The sequence below is a fragment of the Lithobates pipiens genome, unplaced genomic scaffold (genome assembly GCF_037356315.1).
Source record: "Lithobates pipiens isolate NorthernLeopardFrog02 unplaced genomic scaffold, aLitPip1_a1.2 Scaffold_19, whole genome shotgun sequence".
NCBI classification, from domain to species: Eukaryota; Metazoa; Chordata; class Amphibia; order Anura; family Ranidae; genus Lithobates; species Lithobates pipiens.
In genome coordinates this window covers 44660162-44675059 of record NW_027507764.1, presented here as the reverse complement: position 1 = coordinate 44675059, position 14898 = coordinate 44660162, and the positions used below count along the sequence as shown (strand labels likewise).

The 14898-nt window shown below is 44.9% G+C and overlaps 1 protein-coding gene across 1 annotated transcript in view; it reads right to left on the bottom strand.

Moving 5' to 3' along the window:
• Positions 1-14898, bottom strand: part of AGMO (alkylglycerol monooxygenase) — a 311710-nt gene that overhangs the window by 187832 nt on the left and 108980 nt on the right. The window lies entirely within an intron of this gene.

Here is a 14898-nt window from a genome sequence, read left to right as displayed (position 1 = left end):
AAAAGACAGCCTGGGCCTACATCCAGGTTAGGTGAACAATACAGTAAATTCATGGTTAAGGACAAGTTTAGTAAAATCATAAAAACTCTCCAATCCCCTTTCCTTGCTCTTTATATATGCTAAATTAATTAATAATTATTATTATTATTATTATTAATTATTAATTTGTTCCGTTCATCTTGTTTAGATGCGGCATTCTGTATTTCTCCAGCACCACAGACGCATATCTATCCCCTACGATGGCAGCCACCATTGCCTGTAGCCCCCCCACTAGTCATGTGCAATTTGTTTCGTTGCAAATTTTTAGTTTTTTTAACAAATTTCGACAAATTCAGAAATATCCAAATTAACGAAAACCCGTTTAATGAATTTTTCCCAATATTCGTAAATTCTAATATTGGTAAATTCGTAAGTTTGTAAGTCAGAAAATCCAGAAATTTGAAAATCTGAATATTCGAAAATAAACAAAAATTCAAAAGAATGAAAATCCGAAAATAAGGACGAAAATCCCCAAAAAATTGAAAATCTGAAATAATAACCAACTAATAAAAAGTGAACTATTACTTAACTATTAAATTATAGGCATTGAAATTTCCTTTCAAATTTTTGACAAATTCAGAAATATCCAAATTAACGAAAACCCGTTTAATGTATTTTCCAAATATTTATAAATTCGAATATAGGTAAATTCGTAAGTTTGTAAGTTAGAAAATCCGGAAATTTAAAAATCTGAATATTCGAAAATAAACAAAAATTCAAAAGAACGAAAATCCGAAAAAATTTGAAAATCTGAAATAATAACCAACTAATAAAAAGTTAACTATTACTAACTATTAAATTATAGGTATTGAAATTTCCTTTCAAATTAGGCTGGTAGTGAACGTAACATATACAAATTTATCCGAAGTTACGAATTATCAAAAATAATGAATGCTGTATCTAAACGAATTGAACGGAACAAATTAATAATTAATAATAATGATAATAATAAAACGTTTTTTTATTGTTATTGTTACTTATTATTATTCATTTGTTATGTTCCATTCATTTAGATGCAGCATTTGTTATTTTGGATAGTAAAAAAAATCAAAAGAATGAAAATCCAAAAATAAGAACGGAAATTCAAAAATCTGAAATGATTTATTATTATTATTCAGGATTTATATAGCGCCAACAGTTTGCGCAGCACTTTACAACATGAGGGCAGACAGTACAATTACAATACAAATCAATACAGGAGGGATCAGAGGGCCCTGCTCGTTAGTGCTTACAATCTAGAAATAATAACAAGCTAATAATAACTTAACTATTACAAACTATTATATTATAGGTATTGGAATTTCCTTTCAAATTTGGCTGTTAGTGAGTGTAACGAATACGAATTTATCCGAAGTTACAAATTATCAGAAATAATGAAAGCTGCGTCTAAACGAATGGAACGGAATGAATTAATAATAAAAAGGTTTTATTATGATTGCTTTTATTATTATTAATTTGTTACATTCCATTGGTTTAGATTCGACATTCGTTATTTCGGATAGTAAACAAAAATTCAAAAGAATGAAAATCCCAAAATAAGAACGAAAATCTGAAATAACTAACTAATATTAACTTAACTATTTATTACTATTAAATTATAGGTATTGGTATTTCCTTTCAAATTTGTCTGTTAGTCAATGTAACCAATACGAATTTTACCAAAGGTACGAATTATCTGAAATAACGAATGCCGCACTAAACGAATGGAACAGAACAAATTAATAATTAATAATAATAATAAAAATGTTTTATTATTATTGTTATTTATTATCATTAATTTGTTACGTTCCATTTGTTTAGATGCAGCATTTGTTATTTCGGATAGTAAACAAAAATTCAAAAGAACAAAAATCCGAAAATAAAAAACGAAAATCCGAAAATTCGAAAATCTAAAATAATAACTAACTAATAATAATTTAACTATTACTAACTATTAAATTATAGGTATTGGAACTTCATTTCAAATTTTGCTGTTAGTGAACATAACGAATACGAATTTAACCAAAGTTACGAATATAGGAAATAGGAAACGCTAAATTTCGGTTAAAAAACACACTAACGTGAATTTTAGGGCGCGCAAACACAATAAACTACCCGCATTTTTTGGTAAAATATAAAAGACAAGCACTGAGTAAATTAGATACCCAACATGCCAAACCTTACATTTTACGTGCGCCCGTGAAATGGCGACAAACTTCAGTAACCTATATTTTCTATAAGCGATGCTTCAAAAGCCCCCTATAGGTATCAGTTTAGTATTATGGAGGAGGATTAGAATCATTGCTCTCAGTCTGGCGTACATGCCGATAAGTAACATGTGTATCGCAATCAACGTTTTCACGAGTAGGCTCCCCAACGCATGCGTTTACATTCGTGCGTGTCTATATGTGGGGGTGGGGGGGGCCTCAAATTTGTTTGTTTTTTTTTGGAGGGGGGATTTTATGTGCTTGGGTGTAACTTTATTTTTTTTTTGCAAAATTTTCTTTTACTTAACTTTTTTTTGTTCATGTTTGTGATGATTTTTTGGTGACAGGTTCTCTTTATTGAACTATGCAGACCCCCAATGTGTCCCCTGTATTCCACTGAATGTTTTGCAATGCAGATCGCATTGCAGAGCATCCTTTCCCGACAAAGCAAGCCCGGGACACAGAGAGCTTGACCCGGAAGTGACCTCAGAGATGTCGCTTTCCATGTCACAAAAAGGAAGGGGAGGAGAGCGGACGTGTGTCCACTCTTCTCCTTCCCCTCCAGTTACCGGCAAACCGTCATGGACATCCCTGGCCTGCCGATGGGCAAGCAGAGCCTGGTAAGCATGGCGCGGCGTGACTGCGGGGGGGGGGGGGCGCCGATACCGAGGGTGTGTGAGAGCGATTGGGCGCCATGACCAATCCTATGGGATTTGGTCATGATCTCTTGGCTCTCTGAGGGGGAATGTATTCACTGGTCCCACTTTTTCATGGTCAACCCCTCACTCTCACAAGATCTTTACCCCCCTTTTTCCATCTCTATATTCAGTCTCATCCAGCCGCAGGCCCCTGCAGTCTGCATTCAGACGCTACCATACGCAGGATCTCACCTCCACCAACATTCAGCCTAATTGTGCTGTGACATTGTGCTCCCACTGTCAGCACTCCTCCTTGCACCACCCTCACAGGTTCAGAGGAGCTCAATCTATAGAGGAGGCACCAGGTATCAATGAACATTGACAGTACTGTCAGTGCACATTGAAAACAACATTGTATTGTAACAGAATGTCCCACACTCCGCTTCAGTGCTTCCATCATATACCACTTCCTCCAGTCAGAATAAAGATATTAGATATTATTGCCAATTATTACAACCAAGAACTAGGCGGGACTCGTTTTGGCTGCTGAATTGGAACATGAACTGTTTATTTGAACAAAGGCACACAGATATACACTAAGGGGACACTCTCCCCTTCTTTGCATAATGAAACAGGGCGGGGACGGGGTAGACTTTACCTCCACTAGTAGTATGACACAGGTGTATTCAAAATTCTTATCAGTAGACTGTCTTTGGGAGGGGCTGCTGGAGAACCCCCCCCCCACAGCTAATCCACAGAGACATATACATCCAACTAATAGGTTGCTCCCAAGGCAGACACAAACAATAGAACAATGGGATACAGCCACACCTCAAACGATCAAGTAAAGAGTCTACAACAGTATATATTAGACAATATACAATATATATATATATATATATATATATATATATATATATATATATATATACATACATACAATATTCCAGTGTGGTTGTACAGTGAGTCTGACTAGTGCAGATCAGGCTGGGGTTATTGGTCACCCTGTGCCCCTAATAGACACAGGGTGACTTACTCATAGGAGGGGCCAGGGGAGTTGAACAAGGAGATTCCAGTGCTCTCCACAAGCCCCCCGCCCAAAGTGACTTCAGAGCTAAGCACTGTTAAGAGTGAAACGCATCAGTCATTTGTCCCTTTTTTTTTGCTGTGGCTTGTATCTGTTGGACTTTTTACTAATAAAGGCTATATTCCGGAGTGTGGTTGTCTAGAACTTCCTTTTTGCCTCATGTTGCTATATGCTTAGCCGGCACCTGATGTTCCAGTTCAGAGGAGAGTCCCATATCCTTATTTCCACCTGGTGCGGTGATCCCTTTCCCTTCCTCTATTGATTGTTTCAGGGGGATAACCACTAGGGGGCGATCAAAGGGGTTAAGTGTGTCCTAGGGAGTGATTCGAACTGTGGGGGGGAGGGGCTAACTCGGACATGACAGCGATCACTGCTCCCGATGACAGGGAGCAGTAGATTTCTGTCATTACACAAGGCAGAACGGGGAAATGCCTTGTTTACATAAGCACTTCCCCGTTCTACCTCTCCACACCGCGATCACAGGCCGCCGGAGAACTTTGAGTTCCCGGGACCCGCGGGCATGCTCCCACGGCATACGGTGGGCACGCTTCCGAAAGGCGGCAAATTTAATGGACATACCTGTACGCCCATTTGCATGCCTGTGCCATTCTGCCGACGTCCATCTGTGTGCGGTGGTCGGCAAGCAGTTAAGCACCCGCTAATGCTAGAGCTGCATGAAATGAATGTTCAGGCCATTATTTACTTTATAGGGTGAACATTTCTCTGTCCTTTTCTAATTATCCTTAACGGAATCTACCAATGCCCTAATTAGTGCACCAAAAACACATGACTTATATCCGTCTTTCTCAACCTTTTTAACCCCAAAGGAACCCTTGAAATAACATTTTCTGGTCTCAGGAAAGCCCTAGTGAAGTCAGTCCATCGGGGGGTCATTGGAGAAAATCCTTTTCATATTGGTGGCCAGAATGGCACCCTTGCAGTCGTGCTGCTGGCTCTGTCAAGTGGCATTGGACCTGGGACTCTGAAGGCCCGACCAGATAAGAGGCCATCTCAGGGCTGTCTTTAATATTGATTGGACCCTGGAAACTATTTGCGGGCAGTGTGGGCTCAAAGGGCAGCTGCTTTGGGCCCCACAACAATGACTGGGCCCGGGGAAGCTGCCCCTTTTGCCCCGTGTTAAAGACAACCCTGGGTCATCTATCTACAACTCAAGAAACCCCTAGCCACGCCTGGAGGAACCTTAGGGTTCCATGGAACCCTGGCTGAGAATTCCTGATCTCTATGTTTTTAGACACACGTAAAAGTACCATATCCAGACTATGTACACAAAGACCTAACAATTGATAAAGCTGAATGACATTGCTATACGAGGCTTTATTCTATTCCCATCACCATCTGCTTTACAAATCAGGCTTTAGGAAATTTCAGAGTCATCTTCCCAATGATGTCATAACCACAAGTAAATGAGTGCTATAGCAGCAAGGAAAGCTGTCACATTGATTGGGGACCGATGCTGACTAAACCATATTAGCAGCCTCTCTTCGGCCTTCAGCACATGGTTAAACTTCCAGCTGTGATTTGAGGTCGGCCCAAGAATAGATGCAGCCGCACCACTCTAGACAGGGCAGTCCAAAGGCAAATTTTTGCCATGGCACAAAAAAAAGAAGAAAAAAACACCAAAAAAAAAAAAACTTGATGCAACTGTAAGAAGATACATGATGCAATAGAAGGCAGAACAGAAGCTGTGGCGGAGTAGGGGAAAGAAAACTCATCATTCCATAGCATGTGCCCAGTGAGGGATTATAAATTACTTTATTTATGGGACTGCAGCCAAGAGGAGCAAATTCTAACACTCAGGCCTGAAATAGACTCTGATTTTTAGGATTGTGCAAAATGGAAAAATAAACATACTTGTTTTAACAGGCCATGTCAAATACCAACATAGCTAATGTAATATTGATATGCACTTGTAATTTCTTACCAAACTATACAACGGAAAAGAGGTGATAGGGTGTTTGGAAGCCTAAGCATAGCTAATATATATGTTTTTACATGTTAAGTAAAGAAGGGAAGTGCTAGTAAATTTTTTTGCCTGTGTCTCAAAGAGATTTCCTTTCATTTCCTGTTTCAGAGATGCAACAGGAAGTAAGGGGAAAGCTCTACAAAGTGGGAGGGAGTTCCATTCTTAAAGTGATTTTAAAGGTTCCTTTTTTTTTAAATTACAAACATGTTATATTTACATGCTCTGTGCAATGGTTTTTCACATAACAGCCCCGAACCTCCTTATCTGGGGTCCTCTTCTCCGCATGTGCTCTTGGTTCCTCCTCCCTTCCTAGGGCCCCCATAGCAGGGGCGTACCTAGAGCATTTGGCACCCGGGGCGGATCCTATATCTGGCACCCCCCCCACCATAAAATGTAAAAACACCCACTGTGTCCCCTGCATACCTCTGCATCCTTCAATATCTTTTTGTCACTACTGTGTACCCCCCCTCTCCACAACTGCACCTCTGGACCCCTTTAAATTACACAGCACCCTGCACCTCTGGACCCCTTTACATTACACAGGACCTTGCACCTAAGGACCTCTTTACATTACACAGCAGCCTACACCTCTGGACCCCTTTACATTACACAGCAGCCTGCACCTCTGGACCCATTTACATTACACAGCAGCCTGCACCTCTGGACCCCTTTACATTACACAGCTCTTGTACCTCTGGACCCCTTTACATAACATAGTGCCCTGCACCTCTGGACCCCTTTACATTACACAGCACCCTGTACCTCTGGACCCCTTTACATTGCACAGGACCTTGCACCTAAGGACCTCTTTACATTACACAGTAGCCTGCACCTCTGGACCACTTTACATTACACAGCAGCCTGCACCTCTGGACCCCTTTACATTACATAGCTCTTGTACCTCTGGACCCCTTTACATAACATAGCACCCTGAACCTCCTGACCCCTTTACATTACACAGCGCCCTGCACCTCTGGACCCCTTTACATTACACAGGACCTTGCGCCTAAGGACCTCTTTACATTACACAGCACCCTGCACCTCTGGACCCCTTTACATTACACAGCTCTTGTACCTCTGGACCCCTTTACATAACATAGCACCCTGAACCTCCTGACCCCTTTACATTACACCGCGCCCTGCACCTCTGGACCCCTTTACATTACACAGGACCTTGCGCCTAAGGACCTCTTTACATTACACAGCACCCTGCACCTCTGGACCCCTTTACATTAGACAGGACCTTGCACCTAAGGACCTCTTTACATTACACAGCAGCCTGCACCTCTGGACCCCTTTACATTACACAGCTCTTGTACCTCTGGACCCCTTTACATAACATAGCACCCTGAACCTCCTGACCCCTTTACATTACACAGCCCTCGTACCTATGGATCCCTTTACATTACACAGCACCCTGAACCTCTGGACCCCTTTACATTACACAGCCCTTGTACCTCTGGACCCCTTTACATTACACAGCCCCTCACAGCTCTGGACCCTCTGCATGTTACACAGATCCCCTACAGTGCAGACCCCTCTCCCTACCATACAGACCCCCATCTACAGTGTAGACCCCCTACAGTACAGAATCCTCCCCTACAGTGCAGACCCTCCTACAGTACAGACCCCTCCACCCTATAGCACAGACCCCCCCCTACAGTGCAGACCCTCCTACAGTACAGACCCCTCCCCCTACAGCGCAGACCCCCCTACAGTACAGACTCCCCTACAGTACAGAATCTTCACCTACAGTACAGACCCCCTACAGTGCCGAATCTTCCCCTACAGTACAGACCCCCCCCTACAGTGCAGGACCCCTTCTACAGTGCAGGACCCCCCTACAGTGCAGGACCCCCCTACAGTGCAGACCCCCCTACAGTGCAGGACCCCCCTACAGTGCAGGACCCCTTCTACAGTGCAGGACCCCTTCTACAGTGCAGGACCCCCCTACAGTGCAGGACCCCTTCTACAGTGCAGGACCCCCCTACAGTGCAGGACCCCTTCTACAGTGCAGACCCCCTACAGTGCAGGACCCCCTACAGTGCAGGACCCCCCTACAGTGCAGGACCCCCTACAGTGCAGGACCCCCCTACAGTGCAGGACCCCTTCTACAGTGCAGGACCCCCCTACAGTGCAGGACCCCTTCTACAGTGCAGGACCCCTTCTACAGTGCAGGACCCCTTCTACAGTGCAGACCCCCTACAGTGCAGGACCCCCCTACAGTGCAGGACCCCCCCTACAGTGCAGACCCCCCTACAGTGCAGGACCCACCACAGTAAAGAACCCCCCTACAGTGCACAGCCTCCCCTAAGGACCCATAGTGTACCTCGAGCCCAAGGCAGCAGCATTGCAGGGGGGGTGCGACCAGCACCCGAGTGGAGTGTCACCTGTCGGCTCAGTGATCCGGGACCCGGCGCAATAATCCCCTTCTCTCTGTGGTCACGTGACTCACGTCACGCCGTTCTGATCAGTCTCGGGCAGCGGCTGTCACTCACAGCCAAGCAGAGTGAAGCCTCCTCCCCCTCCTTGTCTACACAGTGCTGTGCATGGAGGAGGGGGAGGAGGCTTCACTCTGCTCGGCTGTAAGTGACAGCCGCTGCCCGAGACTGATCAGAACAGCGTGACGCGACCACAGAGAGAAGGGGATTATTGTGCCGGATCACTGAGCCGGCAGATGTCACTCCACTCGGGTGCTGCTCGCACCCCCCCCTGCAATGCCGCCCACTGCCAGTGCCTCGGGCTCTCTCTGTGTGGGCTGCGAACCCGAGGCATGGCGCTGTCTGACACTTCAGTTGCGGAGGGGGGGCACTGGCCTGACACCCCCCCAGTGTGTGGCACCCGGGGCGGCCCGCCCCCCCCACTTAGTACGCCCCTGCCCCATAGTAAGCTGCCTAATTATCTCCCAGACCAGAAGCAGAGACTATTAAGCAAGTACTTCTATGTTCCAATAGTTCAACTGCAGCTGCCCATGGCTTTTCGAGTGTGTATCTGCATCCTTGTGACAGGCATGTCTCTGTCCTATTGTTATTATCTCACATGCACAGTGCCAGATACAGTAGCTAGGTCTGTGCCACTGTACATGTGTAGTGGTCACCTTCCAGTATATTGGTAGGTGAACCTGTTTATTGCAATAAAGTTTATATGTATCTCCCATTATTCTACTTAACCTCTCCCTTCTGGTCTAGGATTTTGCAGCTCAGGGCTCAATACCCAGCATAGACTAGAGCCAGGTTAGGCAGGGCCGTATTTAGGGTAGGGCAAAAGGTGCCGCTGCCCTGGGCTCTGTGATTGTTGTGGGGCCCAAAACAGCTGCCTCATACTTGCCAACTATCTGGGTTTAAATTCCCTTGTTGAAGTTTTATTCCTGTGCTGTGTCCCAATATCTCAGTGTGAAGTGCTGGTACTAATGCTGCCCAGCTCTGCCCTATTGTTGTGTGCAGATGACTCACCTGCAGACCCCGTATTTACATGTAAATGACTGGCATTCATATGTAAATAGCGGCAACAATACTAAGTAAATAGCTGCGGCTGACGGCATTGATATGTAAATAAAGGTGGCATTCCTATGTATATCATGCTCCCCTGCAGTGAGGAGATGATGTACGGTAACCTCTAGCAACTAATCAGTGAGCCGTAATGTGTGCTGTAACCTCTAGCAACCAGTCAGTAAGCAGCAATGATATGCTGTAACTTCTGGCAACCAATCACAATTGTTGCCTGATCTGATACAGAAAACTGATTTTAAGTCTAGCTGCTATTTATTGTATGTCTCAGAGTAGGTGGAGAGGGAAATTGCATGGGGGGGGGGGGGGGGGGGGCCCAAGAAAAATTTTGCCCAGGGTCCAATCTATATTAAAGACGGCCCTGAGGTTAGGCATTCCATGACCACTTCTGGTAGTTAGAGGTCCGGTTGCATGACAGATTAAAAACTACTAGGGAGTTACTAATGCCCTGTACATACGATCGGACTTTCCGGCGGAAAATGTGCGATCGGATCATGTTGTCGGAAAATCCGATCGTGTGTGGGCTCCATCGCACTTTTTCCGTGGGAATTTCCGACACACAAAGTTTGAGAGCTGGATCTAAAATTTTCCGACAACAAAATCCGATCGTTTAAATTCCGATCGTGTGTAAACAATTCCGACGGACAAAGTGCCATGCATGCTCAGAATAAATTACGAGACAAAGGCTATTGGCTACTGCCCTCTTTATAGTCCCGTCGTACGTGTTGTACGTTACCGCGTTCTGAACGATCGGATTTTCCGACATCTTTATGTGACCGTGTGTATGCAAGACAAGTTTGGGCCAAAATTCGTCAGAAAAAATCAGACGGATTTTGTCGTTGGAATGTTCAACCTTGTGTACAGGACATAAGACGCATAATAGATAGGCAGACTGAGTTCCAGTGTCAAACTACTGTTTCTGCGTTTGAGTAGCTGCATTCCAGGCTGGTTGGGCAACAACTGGAGGGTCTCCTTATCCCTGATGATATTTTCTTTAGGTTTCTGACACCAAGTTGAACACCACATTGTCCCTGCAACTAGACTTTGCTGCAACATACATTTCCATACTGGTGTGCATCTATATACTTATGGTTAATGTTATTCTGGTTTCAGTAGTTCCTGTGCTCCCAATTACTTTGATTATATTACTGGCGAATCTCCCAGGAGGGGAATGCCCTCTGTTCACAGAGGCCCTGTCTTGGGTGTATACATTACCAATTTTATTATCAAACCCATTCTTCCACTTAGCTAAGGTTCTGGTTCTCCTAGTTACCTGCAGGTTTTATTGCAATATCCTGTTTGAAGAAGGTCATTTGTCATAACCCCCAAAAGAGGGCTACACAACAAAACAGTTGTGAATTGTGCACTTAAAACGGTTGTAGAGGATACATTTTATTTAAATTAAAACAATAAACATGTTATACTTACCTGCTCTGCACAATGGTATTGCACAGAGTGACCCCCTAACCTCTTCTGGAGTCCCCAATGGCACTCTCCACTCTTCCTCTTTTGTGTGTGCCCCCATAGCAAGCCGCTTACTATGGAGGCACACTTGTGGGCTTGCTCCTGAGCCAGACTGTTTGCGTCTATAGACACACACAGCCTAGCTCTGCCCTGCCCCCACTCCCTATTTGCAGGATTTTATTGACAACAGCAGGAGCCTCTCCTGTGAACACAGGCCAGTCAGCTTTGCTGCAGTCAGGCACAGCGTTAGATCAAGATGGGACTCTGATAAGTATATGGGCAAGTGAGGGAGCTATACAACTGCTGGAACATGTTTTACCTTGATGCAGGAAATGCATTAAGGTTAAAAAAATGTCTTTGCTTTAAACCACTTTAATTTTCCCACATCCCGATCTCTTACAATTGACCAACACAATTGGCCAAAAGTTGGCCAACATAAGTCACTGAAAGGAAGGACCTCGAAGGTCATATTTTTTGGAATATTGCCTGTGGTTTAGCCATGCAAGAAAGACAATAGAGACTCAATGCTTAGTTCTTCCATCCTACAGTCTAGTTCTCTATATCGGTTCTAAAGGATCTTCTATCTACCATGTATTCTGTCATTGGCTCCACATGGAATAAGACAATGAAGCCATGCCCAGCCCAATGTTCTGTCTGGCATGTGGTGGACAGTTATCATTCAGACAAGGCAATCCTGGTGACAAATCATTCTGTCAGTTCCCTGGAGGATAGAAAACCCTATTAATGCCACCTGGCCTTATAGCCATTACTAGGGATTACTTCTAGGCATCACTTCTGTCATTACCTTTCCTCAACCCTACTAGGTGGGCTTGTCTTCCAACATTTAGGTTGAGTGGTATTTTACAGAGCAGTGGTTCTCAAGCTTTTTGAGACCAGGGCCTGCTAAATTCCCCCAAACCCTTTTATTCCCCAACAGTAAAGAACAGGGGCGGACAGAAAACTCATGGGGCCCCCGGGCAATAGGAGATTATGGGGCCCCCAGGAAATAGGAGAATATTATTGGGCCCCCGGGCAATAGGAGATTATGGGGCCCCCGGGCAATAGGAGATTATGGGGCCCCCAGGCAATAGGAGATTATGGGGCCCCCAGGCAATAGATTATGGGGCCATACTGTATACACACACACATACAGTATACACACACAGACACACAAAATACACACACAGAATGCACATATACTGAAAAGGTACTGGAGAGCTATAATCTTGGGATTTTTTTTTTAAAAACACAGATTTTTACATACTGTCCCTGGTTTTAATGAGGCTGGCAACCCTGATGGGGCCCCTTGGTGGCATGGGGCCCTCGGGCAGTGCCCGAGTGCCCAAATGGTCAGTCCACCCCGGTAAAGAATAAAGTTTATACTCACACAATACAAGTATGGGAATGTAAAACATACTGTGTATTGCAATGCTGGAAGGCTCTGGACGGTTATGGGGGGGTCATTGCAGGAGGGATGGAGATTGTGGATTGGGTTAGGGGATTCTGTGGTAGACTTGGCGGCCCTGTAGGGGGTGAGGTTTCTGGAGGGGAGCACCATAGGATCTTAGGAGCACTGTGGGACACTGTTGGTGGTTGAGGCACTATGGAGAGTTGGAGGCTCTGCAGCAGGCTGGCAGGCACTGTGGGAGGTTGGGGAAGGCTGTGGAGGTTGAGGGTGCTTAGGTGGCACTGTGGGCCACTGTGGGAGTTTGGGGGGGGGCACTTTGGAAGCTGGGAGGCACTGTGGTGGGTTAAGGGGTCTACAACTTGCTGGAGGCCCAGGAGAGGGGAGGCCACAGCCCGGCGGTGGGCCATCGCCTGTTGGCTGAGAACCACTGATCTAGAGCTTCCATTTCTGGATTGCTACCCCCTATATCTTCACCCTACCTGGTTTGTTTGAGTGCTCTAAGACAAGACTGGGCTTCTTTTTATGAGAGCCTTTATCACTCCCTCTAACTACAGTAACCCATCTCCCTACCTGCTCAGCCTACCCCCTACACAGCTACCCTACTAACCATCTGAAGTGCTCCTTGTATGCATGCCAAGGTTTTTATCTCAAATTTTAACTGGAGCATACAATTAATTAGACTACAATTCTTGTTTATTTAAAACGTTGTCCCGTGAATTAAAACAAACACACCGATCAAAAAATAAAGGAAAATTGTCCATGGCTACTTCTGGATTGGGAACTATTTCCATTGTATTTTTAGCATGTGTGAAGACCTTCCCAGCACAACAAGTAAAATGCATGGCTAAGCAAAATACTTTGGCATCGGTATTAAAGCACAATGGACCACCCATGTACTGCAAAAGTGTAATTCGTTTCTTTTGTTATTCAGCTGTGGATGAATGTAAGAACCGATTAGTGCATCACCTGCAATGGCTGGTCGAGATGATTACCCCCAGGGAGTAATAACTAGTGTTTTATAACAGCTGGAAACATCCACTGGACACGAAGAACAGGCTGGATAGTGTTTGTGTGAAAAACACAGATCCTTCCCCTTTCCATAGAGAAAAGGGAATAATGTCTAAAGGATCACTTACTTTTGTATAGTTATATTCCCCTCCTCAGCACTCCCTTCTACTCACTTGCTCTTATACCCACCTTATACTCGCTTACTCTCACTCCTGGTCCACATGATGATTGTGGAGGGGGGTTAAAGCGTTTTTTTTTTTTAAAAGCCAGCAGCTACAAATACTGCAGCTGCTGACTTTTAAAATAGTGACACTTACCTGTCCAGTGCGCCCGCGATGTCGGCACCCGAAGCCGATCTCTCGATCGTCTCTCGGGTTCTGCCGCCGCCATCTTGGGTATGGGAATCAGGAAGTGGAGCCTTTCGGCTTCATTTCCCGGTTTCCTACTGCGCATGCGCGAGTCGCGCTGCGCAATAAGGATGGACCCGCTGCCTCTGGGATCTGTGTGTTTCCCAGCAGGCAGCGGGGGACTTTCGGAAAGGGGCGTAGAGCTATCCCGGAAGTGGGTGCAGATACCTGTACTGTACAGGTACCTGCACCCCCCTCCCCCCTGAAAGGTGCCAATTGTGGCGCCGGAGGGGGGGAGGATTCCAATGAGCGGAAGGTCCACTTTAGGGTGGACCTCCGCTTTAAAGGACAAAGTTGGTGGGGCACTCTGCATTACTCACTCCTGACTCTGCACTTTGCAGTTCATACTTCAAACTGCTGACCTCTGTGTCATTTACTACTGACCTCTGCACTTTCATTACATACTACTGTCCTCTGAGCTCTGCTTTCCTCACTACTGACTCCTGCATACTGTCAGGCATAGTGCTTACTTCTGACCCCTGCATTCTGCATTACATACTTCTAACACAAACTCTCTACTGCCTCCTGCATTCGGGTGTTCCTTACTACTAACTCCTGCACTCGGCATAGTTTGTTACTTATAACCTCTATGCTCTGCATTATTTACTCCTGACCCCTGCACTCTGCACTACTTACTAATGATCTGTAAGCTCTGTGTTATGTATGCCTGACCCCTGCATCCTGCATTACTTACCATTGACGTCTAAGCTCTGTAGTACATACTCCTGACCCCAGCATCCTGCATTACTTACTATTGATCTCTAAGCTCTGTAGTACATATTCCTGAGCTTAGCATTCTGCATTATTTACTATTGACCTCTAAGTTCTGTGTTACATATTCCCAACCCCTGCATCCTGCATTACTTACTATTGACCTCTTAATTCTGTATTACTTAGTCATGGCCCCAGCATCCTGCCTTACTTACTATTGACTTGTAAGCTCTGTATTACATATTCCTGACTCCTGCATCATGCATGACATGTAAGCTCTGTATTACATATTCCTGACCCCTGCATCATGCATTACTTACTGCTGACCTGTAAGCTCTGTATTATATACTCCTGACCTCAGCATCCTACATTACTTACTATTGACTTGTAAGCTCTGTATTATATAATCCTGACCTCAGCATCCTGCATTACTTACTATTGACTTGTAAGCTCTGTATTA